This window comes from Macaca thibetana, chromosome 5, assembly GCF_024542745.1.
Source record: "Macaca thibetana thibetana isolate TM-01 chromosome 5, ASM2454274v1, whole genome shotgun sequence".
Classification (NCBI taxonomy): Eukaryota; Metazoa; Chordata; class Mammalia; order Primates; family Cercopithecidae; genus Macaca; species Macaca thibetana.
In genome coordinates this window covers 43,548,132-43,560,610 of record NC_065582.1, presented here as the reverse complement: position 1 = coordinate 43,560,610, position 12,479 = coordinate 43,548,132, and the positions used below count along the sequence as shown (strand labels likewise).

Genomic DNA, 12,479 nt, shown 5'->3' with positions numbered 1-12,479 from the left:
CATGACTTTCAACCGCTAACATCTGCTCCTCTGCAGTCTTCCCTAAGCCAGTAAGTGGATCCTTACACCCCTCAGGCCAAACATCTTGAATTCCTTTCTTGGATATGTAGGTAAACTACATATCCAATCCACCAGCAATTCCTATTAGTTCTGTGTTCAAAATATATCTCAAATCCAAAGCCTCTCAACTCTTCCACACCTATTACCTTTGACCAAACCACCCTAAAGTCTTATCTGGATAAAAGCCTCTTTCTTGAGTCTTCCTTTCTCACTGCTACACCCTCCCACCAAACCCCAGTCTACTTTTTTTTTTTTTTTTTAAATTTATTTATTATTATTATACTTTAAGTTGTAGGGTACATGTGCATAATGTGCAGGTTTGTTACATATGTATACTTGTGCCATGTTGGTGTGCTGCACCCATCAACTCGTCATTTACATCAGGTATAACTCCCAATGCAATCCCTCCCCCCTCCCCCCTCCCCATGATAGGCCCCGGTGTGTGATGTTCCCCTTCCTGAGTCCAAGTGATCTCATTGTTCAGTTCCCACCTATGAGTGAGAACATGCGGTGTTTGGTTTTCTGTTCTTGTGATAGTTTGCTAAGAATGATGGTTTCCAGCTGCATCCATGTCCCTACAAAGGACACAAACTCATCCTTTTTGATGGCTGCATAGTATTCCATGGTGTATATGTGCCACATTTTCTTAATCCAATCTGTCACTGATGGACATTTGGGTTGATTCCAAGTCTTTGCTATTGTGAATAGTGCTGCAATAAACATACGTGTGCATGTGTCTTTATAGCAGCATAATTTATAATCCTTTGGGTATATACCCAGTAATGGGATGGCTGGGTCATATGGTACATCTAGTTCTAGATCCTTGAGGAATCACCATACTGTTTTCCATAATGGTTGAACTAGTTTACAATCCCACCAACAGTGTAAAAGCGTTCCTATTTCTCCACATCCTCTCCAGCACCTGTTGTTTCCTGACTTTTTAATGATCGCCATTCTAACTGGTGTGAGATGGTATCTCATTGTGGTTTTGATTTGCATTTCTCTGATGGCCAGTGATGATGAGCATTTTTTCATGTGTCTGTTGGCTGTATGAATGTCTTCTTTTGAGAAATGTCTGTTCATATCCTTTGCCCACTTTTTGATGGGGTTGTTTGTTTTTTTCTTGTAAATTTGTTTGAGTTCTTTGTAGGTTCTGGATATTAGCCCTTTGTCAGATGAGTAGATTGCAAAAATTTTCTCCCATTCTGTAGGTTGCCTGTTCACTCTGATGGTAGTTTCTTTTGCTGTGCAGAAGCTCTTTAGTTTAATTAGATCCCATTTGTCAATTTTGGCTTTTGCTGCTGTTGCTTTTGGTGTTTTAGACATGAAGTCTGGAAAAAACTGCTTTAAAGTTCATATGGAACCAAAAAAGAGCCCGCATCTCCAAGACAATCCTAAGTCAAAAGAACAAAGCTGGAGGCATCACGCTACCTGACTTCAAACTATACTACAAGGCTACAGTAAACAAAACAGCATGGTACTGGTACCAAAACAGAGATATAGACCAATGGAACAGAACAGAGTCCTCAGAAATAATACCACACATCTACAGCCATCTGATCTTTGACAAACCTGAGAGAAACAAGAAATGGGGAAAGGATTCCCTATTTAATAAATGGTGCTGGGAAAATTGGCTAGCCATGAGTAGAAAGCTGAAACTGGATCCTTTCCTTACTCCTTATACGAAAATTAATTCAAGATGGATTAGGGACTTAAATGTTAGACCTAATACCATAAAAATCCTAGAGGAAAACCTACGTAGTACCATTCAGAACATAGGCATGGGCAAAGACTTCATGTCTAAAACCCCAGTCTACTTTTAACACAGCAACCGTAGGGATCCTTTCAAAGTAGAAGTGAGATATTGTCCCTCATCAATTCAAAACCCCCAATGGCTTCCCCTCTCATTCTGAGTAAGAGGCAAGTCCCTACAATGGCCAATAAGGCCTAACACAACATTACTTGCACCTCTACCATTACCATTCCCTGGTCTCCTGTCTGTCTCACTCATTCTGCTCCCAAGGTGAGCGTCTTCCTCCTTCTTCCAACATGCCAAATGCACTGTTGCCTCGGATCTTTGCCTTCACTGTTCCTTCTCGTTGGAATCTCCTTCCCCAAAATATCCACAGGCTTGCTCCCTATTTCCCTCAGGTGTTTTGACCCAATGTGCCCTTTATGGCTGAAACCTTCTCATCTCCACCCTGGCACTCCTTATTCTCCTTTTTGGTTTTCTTTTTCTCCATTGCTTACCACCATCTGATGTGCTGTATATTCAAGTGTCTGCTTATTCCCATTAGAAATTTTGGAAGCTAGATGAGGGCAAGAACTTTTTTGGTGTTTTGTTCACTGCAGTCCCCCTACAGCCTAGAGCAGGGCACGTAGTAGGTACCAAATAAATACTTGCTGAATGAATGAATGATTGAATGGATGGATGAATAGATTATGTTTTAAAAGCATCTTTTCACTGGCACTGTAGAGAGCAAACTTGTAGCAAAGGCAGCCCTGGGAAGTGTCACAGCTACAATTTCATTAACATGCTCAGCTTCAGTACAGATGACATTCCAAATCAGCTGGCTTCCTGGGGCCCAGGAATCTTTCGCGTTGCGTCCAATTTTGTATCTCCTCCTGCCCCCAGGGTAACTTGTCAAAAACCTACTGGGTACCCCATAGCTTGAAAAAGTGGGTAGCTAACTTTAATTTCTGGCTGGAGTTGTTTGGATGGGGCTGTAAATGGGGACATAAGGGGAAACTGTTACCCTTGCTTTGCAGCTGTAGGCTCATGTATTCTTTACTATAAAGAAGCATGGAGCGGGCTGTCATTAAAGACACTCAACCTGGTTTATAGTGTCTGGTTCAATTAAGAGAACTTCTGGGAAGAGACATGACCAAATAAATAATTGGAGAGATGCAACTCTGAAAGGACAATTGTTTTTTATCGATCTCTGTTTGCAAGTTGAAATTGAGAGATATAAACTTCAAGTGGATGGGCTCTCCTGGGTGAGAGTCTTCACTTCAAACGCAGTAAATGAGTGTTGTTTTGTGATGCACATTTTAGTACTGCTAGAGGCAAACTTTCTAAATATTAATAATAATAAACAAATTCCTCTGCAACTGACAGAGAGTGCACAGATGAAGAGGGATTTCCAGGAAACAGGGCGTTCTGGTCTTCTGGATGTGGCAAAGTCTTCATCAGAAGGGACAAGCTCCAGAACAACAGCAAGTGTGCCCCTCATTTCTTTGGAATTCCCCTTTCAGGAGCTCTGAGGGCATGTGAGTTGATTTTTAATGTGTAAAATTAATCTCTTTAGAGCTACCTCTATTATAAGGTAATTTTTAGTTTGAAATTAATATGAAACTATGGAATTAAAAGCTTCTAACACTAAGAGCTGTCATTAGGAAACACAGTGACAAGGATTCAATATACTGTGAGGTGCCACTGTACAATATGTGGGATTTTTCATGTCTCCTTGCCATTGAGCTGTAGGTGACAACTGCAGGTAGAGCTTAGCTACAATGAAGCTGACACATGCAAGCACTCGGCCCCTCTTGTTCCTGCTCCATCACTCAGGTTGAGCGAGCAGCAGACAGCTAACACGCCACTCATAAGTACTTCTAGAGGGCTGGGTGGTGTGATGGAAAGGACGTGGGCTTTGAAATTAGAGACCTGAGTTTAAATCCTGACTGTGCCACCCACCAGCTATGTAAGCAGATGATCTTACCCTAATCCCCCTCAGTTTCCACATCTGACTCAAATGAAGTTAAAATAACTATCTCGAAGGGTAGTTAGAGGTTTCAAGTGAGACAGGGTATGGGAAGTACCTAGCATAGTGCCTGGCATAGAGTGAACATCCCCAAAATGATAGCCATTAGGATTGTTGTTGTTGTTGTTGTTATTATTATTATAAGAAGTAGCATTATGAAATAGTATTATGTGGCTCAAATTCAGCAGTCTACCAGGACTGGCCAGGGAGGGGCTTGTCACTGAGATCATTCAGGATGAGGTGTGCAGCACTTCTAAACACTGTAGATGGTGACGCGCTGTGGACTGCCCCAGGAACTGAAACTCCCTCCCGCTGATGCTGCCCAAGCTCCCACAGGCCTCATCTGTTTACAAGCCCTGTATTCTTAACAAGTGCTCATGATCATATTGGGTCTACTGCCCCTCTCAGAGCACTGACTTCTGGGAAGCAGTGATTCCCATCTTCTGTTCTTTACTTTCTTAAAAAAAAATCTACAGTAATTGTGTTGTGAGAGTTTTAAAAAAATCACATAGGTCCCCTTTCATAAAGGGATTTATATAAGGATAACTTTCAAATGGCATTCTGAATTTATTTTAAATATGCTTCAGTTTTGCCCTCAGCTTGCCAGGAAGACAAGATCTGAAAGAAAGCAAGCCCCCGCTGTAGTGAGTGCTAGGTATTTTGGGCACTAAATGGGTGGTTCTCTTTTGCTCAGCTTATACTTTTTTATTTTATTTTATTTTTTTTGAGACAGAGTCTCACTCTGTCACCCAGGCTGGAGTGCAGTGGCATGATCTTGGCTCACTGCAACCTCCGCCTCTCGGGTTCAAGCGATTCTCTTGCCTCAGCCTCCCAAGTAGCTGGGATTACAAGTGCCTGCCACCATGCCTGGATAATTTTTGCATTTTTAGTAGAGACGGGGTTTCACCATGTTTGTCAGGATGGTCTCGATCTCTTAACCTCACGTGATCTGCCCCCCTCGGCCTCCCAAAGTTCTGGCAGAGAAGTTACAGGCATGAGCCACCACGCCTGGCCTAGATTATACCTTATATTAATAAAATACTGGCATACTTTTACATCCAAATACTGTTGTTTAACCAGATTAATACAAATGAAACTCAAAAGGACATTTGAAGTTAGGCAAAATATGGTAACCCCAGCTACAGATTAGAAAAACTGGAGCCAGGTTTTTATCCTTCCTGGACAGGACCACAATACCATATATTGAAACCATGGAATGAGGAAGAGGGTGATTGCTGGAAATTAGGGTCCAGGCCTACTGAATTTTTTTTAAATGATTGCTTATTATTATAGAATACTTAGTAGTATATCATAAGCAGTTATGTCATAAGGATATTCTTTTGGCTGATGATGAAATATAAAGTATTTAAAAGTAGGGTATACTGTGGCCAGGCTAAAGTAAGAAAAACAACCACCAACCACCCAGAGTTGACTGAAACTGGTTCCCACCATCATCAAAATGTACCCTACACAAAACCTGACTGAATATTCTGCTAGATCAAAGCTTCCCTAAGAATCTGGGTGCATGAGCTAGCACATCTGAAACCTGAGAGGTGACTCTAGATGTCAATAATGAGTGGCTCTCAAACTTTAATGTGCATGATACCCTCTTTTGAAACGTGTTACATGTGTTGGACATCAGGGTTTTATCCTTAAAATTCAGAATCAGTAGGCTTCAGCAAATCTGTTTTTTTTTTTAAATTTTTATTGATTTTAAGAAACAATGTGCTATAATTTTGAGGATCACCCTTTGAGAAATGCTGGTCTATGGTGTCCATCCCAAGGGCTCAAGATTATAAAGCTATATACTTGAGCCCTTCAAAATCAGAATTATTGAATAGTAGAGCTAGAAGAGCCCCAGAGATCATCTAGTCTGAACTTTTCAGCCAGTGGACCACAGGGTTGAGATGTTTCACAGCACAGGGCTCTTTCTGCAGAACTCTCACTACAGCTTAGCATGGTGGCTAATAGCTAGGTCTGGGCTTGATTTCTGGCTCTGCCACTTGGGATCATGTGACTTGGGCAAGTTATGGATCACTTGGGAACTTCCCTTATCTAGTGTGATTGTGGAAGTCATGTGAGCTGGTTCCCACAAAGTACTTATGGGAAGTGACCTACAGCAAGCTGGTCATGTGAAAGTTCTGGATTCTTTCCAGCAGATAAAGTATAAGCAGGAGATAAGGTATTCCAGCAGATAAGGCCAAAGGAAGTTTAAGGTAGGTGAAGCTTAGCTGTTCTACTATAATTTTGCCAGCAGGTTTTAATGAAAGTAGTTGTGGCCCCCATAGAAGTTTTTTTTTTTTTTTTTTTTTTTTTTTAAACTCCACATATACTAGTAGTTGAACACAAAAATATTTTATGCAACCTACCCTATAAAATGGCAGTCTCAGCTTGGACTTTTTAGGTGCTCTCAGAGCACCTTGCATGAGAGGGTCCCTCAAAGCTACATAATGTCATTCCAGAGCAGAATTTGGTGATCTTCCAGTCAGGTTCAGGAAACCACAGATTCTCCCAACAGTAGCTGGACACAAAATGAGGTAGGGATCACTCTAGCACATCCCTGCTGGTTTCATATGCAGACTATGGGATTTGCCAGATTCTTATAGCAAGTGGGAAGTCTCTCACAAACTTTTAGGCAGTCCACATATGAATGAGAACCCATTTATTACGCTGATCATGCAAAGTAAAAAGTCAGTAATTTCACCAATCAAAACCTGTTTCTGAATTCATTATGCTAATTAGTAATGTCTCTGGTTGATAGAGAGATAACAAAAGTATTTGTTGTAGCTGCCTCTGGAGTGAGTATTTCCTTTTTGATAAAGTTGTGGCTGAACACTACAGTGAGAATTTTCTATGAGAGCTGTTCCTGGCATTGAAGTCTAAACTAACAAGTACATACATAATTGCCACACTGACCACAGAGAAGTATTTTAAAGTAAACTACTTTATGTAACTAGCACTTAGCACAATGTTTACCTATTAAGTACCCAATTAATGTTTGCTGCTATTATTACTATTGAAAACGTGTTGAATAAATCAAAAAAGGTATACAAACTCTGTTATATAAGCTGAATAAAATAATAATCTAAATAAAAGTAATCTTACATTATGCAAATCCAGAATCACTTTAAGTCTTAATTTAGCTCTGCTTTCTACATGGTATCAGAAATTTGGGTTAAAGTTCAGTGAAGGCCTGGTGCAGTGGCTCATACCTGTAATCCCAGTGCTTTGAGAGGCTGAGGTGGGAGGATCGCTTGAGGCCAGGAGTTTAAGACCAGCCTGGGCAACATAACAAGGCCCCAGTCTCTACAAAAAAATTAAAAAAAAAATCAGCCAGGCATGGTGGTTCAGGCCTGTAGTCCCAGCTACTCAGGGGACTGAGGTAGGAGGATGGCCGGAGTCCAGGAGTTGGAGGCTACAGTGAGCTATGATCATGCCACTGCACTCCAGTCTGAGTGAGAGTGAGACCCCTGTCTTAAAAAAAAAAATGTCCACTGAAAAAGGGACAGCAGAAGCCAAAGCCTACATCGTGACTATTTGAGGAAGAAGATAAAACCTTCTCCCTAAGCAAGCTATAACGCAATCTTTTTTAGACCTTAGATTACAACCCATTAGTGAGCTGCAAAATCAATTCTGGATCACATTGTAAAATATATTTCTAAATGTAGATTGTCGTTAAAAACATTTGACGTGGAGGAGGAAGAGAGCATGAGAGTATCAGGGCAAACATCTGGCATATCATTAAGATGAATGATACTTGAGGGTCAAGTTGGAGATCTTTCAGAGAAGCTTTAATATCTTTAATTTCATACCTGCTGTCTAGAACCCTGGGGACTTTCTAAATTTTGATTACAAAGTCTAGATATGCTAGCAATGATTTTCAGACACCATATTCAGAATAAAAAATCCAAACCAAAATAGTTCAAAAATCTCTAAAGAATATTATTGTATTACTTTGTTTGAGAACTCCCATTTCTCTCTTTATGTGGATCAGAAAATACTAGCACAAAATGACAGACACTCCCTCAGTTTTCTTTAGCCTGGTGGTAAAAAATCTACTAGGTCCATAATTTTAGCAGCATCTTTAAGAATCTGTCAAATGGCAAAGACTCCCAAACTGCCTTTCCTCACAGAACTGTAACTCTGAGGGAAATTGCATGACAGAAATATATTTATGGCTCCACTCCAAAGATTGTCTTCTATTTTCTGTCGTTCCTCTGGATTTCTATTTCAACGTTAATGGGTTATTGTGAAAGAGTAATATGGCTCTTAGTTTGCAAGAATGGAGTGCACAGTGTTGCCTCATGAAAGGTAAGGCTGGCTCACTAGATCGACTTTAAATAGAATATAACTTTTTATTAATAATAAAGAAAATGTAAGAAATGAGTATCAGTTTATGACTGGGCCACATGGGTATATGTTTATGGGAGCAATTACAGATGTTAAGTATTTTAGAACTGTCTTATAACCAGCAGTGTAATCAGAAATAATTTTCTTTTTAAATAATTAATACAACAATTCAAACCCATGCCAAGATTGAACATTTATAATACTTGGATCCAGTAGAGCAATTTTTGGTCTTCAAAGTGTTTCCATATCCTATAATCCAATGCAGTTCTGGAAGTTAGGAGGCCTGGAATACAGTTTCTGGGATATTATCTGGGAGAAGTTTAAAGATTTTTTTTCTATGCTTTCATTTATTTGTATGTACAATAAGGCAACAATTACTGACTTGCTAATATTCAAGATTGTTTAGGTAACATTATCTACAGAGTTAAGAGCTTTAACCTTTTAGCCCAATTGTAGAGTAGTTTTATTAAGATAAGATTCTTTATGTACTAAGTAGAATAGCTTTGTGTGAAAATAATACTAGAAATGCAAACTTTTGTATTTCAAATCAATTTCCTCTTGACAAAATGACTCAAATGTTATTAAATGAGATTTTTAGCCCAAGTTGTAGGTAATTCTTTAACATTTCTAAAGAACTTCCAATCAAATGGAAAACAAGATCCTTTTAAGATTGTGTTTCTCCTAAGACAGTTTGGAGGGTCTGAAGGTATTTTTTAACCTCTTTAGGAAGAAGCTATAGACATATTTCCTTTCCTGTAATACGTTAACATTATTTATATAAGTATTCCTTTCAAGAACTTATTGCTTTTGCACACATAATAGGGAAACTTGTTATTCTATAGAGCGGAAATATCAGTCACAGACTTACAGATACTTAATACTGGAAGGAATCTCAAGTATCATTTTGTCCATCTTCTCATTGTATGAATGAGGAAATGAGGCCTATGGCAATTAAGTGATTTATACCAGCTTTTGATGAAAGAACTGTAATAGGAATCCAGACTAGAATCAGGGATGTGCTCTTTATCCTGTGTCTACCAGAAAGCTATATTCTTTTAGCCTAATGCATAGTTTCTTGTCATAGTTCAGCTGTGTAACTGAAACTAGACCCATAATTAAGTACATATAAACAATGGAAGAAATAGTTGCCTTGCTACTCGGGAGGCTGAGGCAGGAGAATGGCGTGAACCTAGGAGGTGGAGCTTGCAGTGAGCCGAGATCTGGCCACTGCACTCCAGCCTGGGTGACAGACCAAGACTCCGTCTCAAAAAAAAAAAAAAAAAAAATAGTTGCCTTGATTTGCCTTTGTACACAAATGTCTGCAAATGGCAAGATATACAGTGGACTTTTAATAAGCATTGATGATGATATTCTATTTAATATTTAATTAGCATTCATTCAATTCGGAAGTACTTTTGGAAATAAGAAATTTGGAGTCTTGCCATTGACTGCCAGTAGTCAGCTGACATACTCTGAGGTTATGTACTTTCAGTTTGCTATTTAAAAACATTAAAAACTAACACAAACATGTTTAACTTAAGGACCTCAAATGTCCTGAAACATTTGCTTGCTAAATGTAGTGAGAAAGTTTTCTGCATATATTGGAACTCTAAAAAAGCAAAGTGATTTGAATACTCAAGAGAAAAAGATAAATAAGATGAAAGTAAAATGCCAATTCCACAGGATATCTTGGATCTAATTTCTTTCTTGATGAGATCTATTGACTGACTGTGCACTGAGCCATTATTAACTAGGATACAAGCTGTTCTTCAGTCTCTGCTATGTAAAATATCTTTTCATTATTACATAAAAATTGTCATCAAACTAAAGAATAATTTGGGAGAGTTCATGGCTTTTATGGCAACCCACAGCAAGTGATGCTGTCTTGACAAAATATAAAATTACCTCCAACCCTGAGCTGAAACTATAGGAGAGCAGCAAACAAGCCCTGTAGTATTGTTTTAGATGAAGCACAGTGATAGCTCTGCACTTCCTTCAGGCCTCCTCTTTCTTCCTGAACGAACTCCAGGGAATGGCATCATGTCAGGTTTTCCAGATGGATTATGTGAAGCCATAGCTCAATGTCATTTTCAATAGGAAGCCTCATAATTAAAGGTCAAATAGTCACTTCATCTGCAATCAATCAATAGAAAAAGTACTAATACGAAGAACTAATCAATCAATGGCAAATGCACTAATAAAAGCAATGAATCAAATTCAGCATGTGTGTAGATGCAAGTACAAGGAAGAGATTGAGATAGGGCAAAAGCAAGAACAATAAAATAAATCGAAGGTGTATATAAGAGAATACTCAGAAAGCTTCTCAAGCAAGAGTTTTCATCTTTGGTTTATTAGTTACATGGTTGCCTTTTGGCCTGCAATGATTTATTCTTAAATACAAATACTAGATATGATAATGAATGGTATTTTATATTTCACTTAATGTATTCTATGTGAGATGTTAAAGATGTATCTACACATATATACACACATATATATAAAATTAGAAGAAATACTATGATAGTGACTGCAAAGGGAAAGTGCATTTTTAAAGTGCTAAATAGGTATATTATAATCTGTTATATTTCATCTTTGACCAGCAGTGAGAGAAAATATAACTCTCAGTGATATTACCTAAAATTTCCCCTTGCTTTCTGGACTATGAAGTCCTCATACTCCTTGTGATATTCTTGCACTTCCATGCAGGGATGTTGATATTGTGGAGGCTGTGCGTGTATGGGATCAAGTGGTATGTGGGAAATCTCTATACCTTCAACTCAATCTTGCTGTGAGCCTTAAACTGCTTTTCAAAATATAAAGTTTATTAAAAATAAAAATAAACAAAAAATAATTTCCATTAGGACTATTATCAGCCTATATCTCAGGTCACTGTCATGGCCTATCCTCTGTACCAGAGATGTCAGGTCATTAGTAGAGGGTCACATGCATTGGATGTTGTGAAAATGGATACAGCACATTTATAGTGCTTACCAAGAACATTCTAACATTAGCATCTAAACATCCCTTGCTGTATGGGGAAATAGGGGTGATCTGTCTGAGATCTGAAGCAGCAAAGAGGGCATTTTCACAAATACTATGTAAGAGACTGCAAGACAGAAGCCAAATATTATCAAGTGATGACAAAATATTGGAGTTGGAAGTAAAATTACCTAATTTTAGAACCAAGGAAACTGAGGCCCAGGAAAGTATCAGTGGAAGAGCCAGGATGAGTATTTATGTCTTATAATTCCAAGACAGCCTATGTCTATCATGTTATGAAAGTAGCTAAGGATTACATAGATACTACACTAGTACAGCATCTTACTGGAGGATCTATTTCATGGTAGAACACTACAAAAGCAAACAGAAATCCAATTTAACCCAAGCCTTTTTAGCAAAACAACTACTTCATAGCACCTATCTGTTTGCTTGAAAATTAGCTTTTGGAGAGTATAAAGGACAGAAAAATATGACTTTAGGATTAAGAAAAATAAAAAGACAAAAAACCCTTATAGAAAAGCACACTGATCACACCGCTGTATGCTTCTTGGGTATGCGTTTTGCTCTTTGTTCAGCACAACCAGCTCTAGCACAGAACAGAGAAACAGAGAAAACCCTTTTTGGTTTTCCTGACAAAAGCAAGTCCTTAAAAGTATCCAGAACTTAAAGTAAAAAACAAACAAACAAACAAACAAAAAAACCAACCAAACAAAAAAAAAACAGAAAGAAAAATAAGAACAATCTTCAGAATAGAAAAAAAAAAAAAAAAAAAGTGGGTCAGGTTTGCAAGCCCATTGCAGAAATGTGGGAATGGTTTCAGCCTATGCTTTAAGGATACAGGCTCATTTGATCCCTGCACTCTGTGTATCTAAGGAGTCTGGCAGCACCTGCATCTGGACTCACTAACTTTATAAAAGTCCCTCAGGTTTTAGAAGACCTGAGACAACAGACAGTACCTGACAATAACACACATGGGAAAGAAGTGTAAGATGATTTCTTTGAAGTCAACAACTAAAATACACTTGTTTCATGAAAATCTACAAGACAGGGGTCAGAAGACTAGAACCTTGGGAGTGGTAACATAGTTGTAACTAACATAGTTATTAATAATCAATAAGAATAGCTACACCTTATAGAGTACTCACCAAGTGCCAGGCAGCACAGTAAGCTATTAGATGGGCTCTCTCATGTAGTCCACAGCAATCTATTTACAGTATGATTATTGCACACATCTTGTCATTTACTGACTACCTGTTAGCAAATTTAAACTTGAATCTTTACAACAGCCTTACAAAATGAATGTTATTC

The 12,479-nt window shown here is 38.5% G+C and overlaps 1 protein-coding gene and 1 long non-coding RNA gene across 6 annotated transcripts in view; one reads left to right on the top strand and one right to left on the bottom strand.

Moving 5' to 3' along the window:
- Nucleotides 1-12,479, bottom strand: part of SLC10A7 (solute carrier family 10 member 7) — a 259,177-nt gene that overhangs the window by 17,308 nt on the left and 229,390 nt on the right. The window lies entirely within an intron of this gene.
- The window catches only part of LOC126955335 (uncharacterized), a 101,462-nt gene that overhangs the window by 29,341 nt on the left and 59,642 nt on the right, over nt 1-12,479 (top strand). For all 4 annotated transcript variants that reach the window (XR_007725893.1, XR_007725891.1, XR_007725892.1 and 1 more), the window contains exon 4: nt 3,179-3,330. This is a non-coding gene — a long non-coding RNA (uncharacterized LOC126955335). The remainder of the gene's footprint in view (nt 1-3,178; nt 3,331-12,479) is intronic.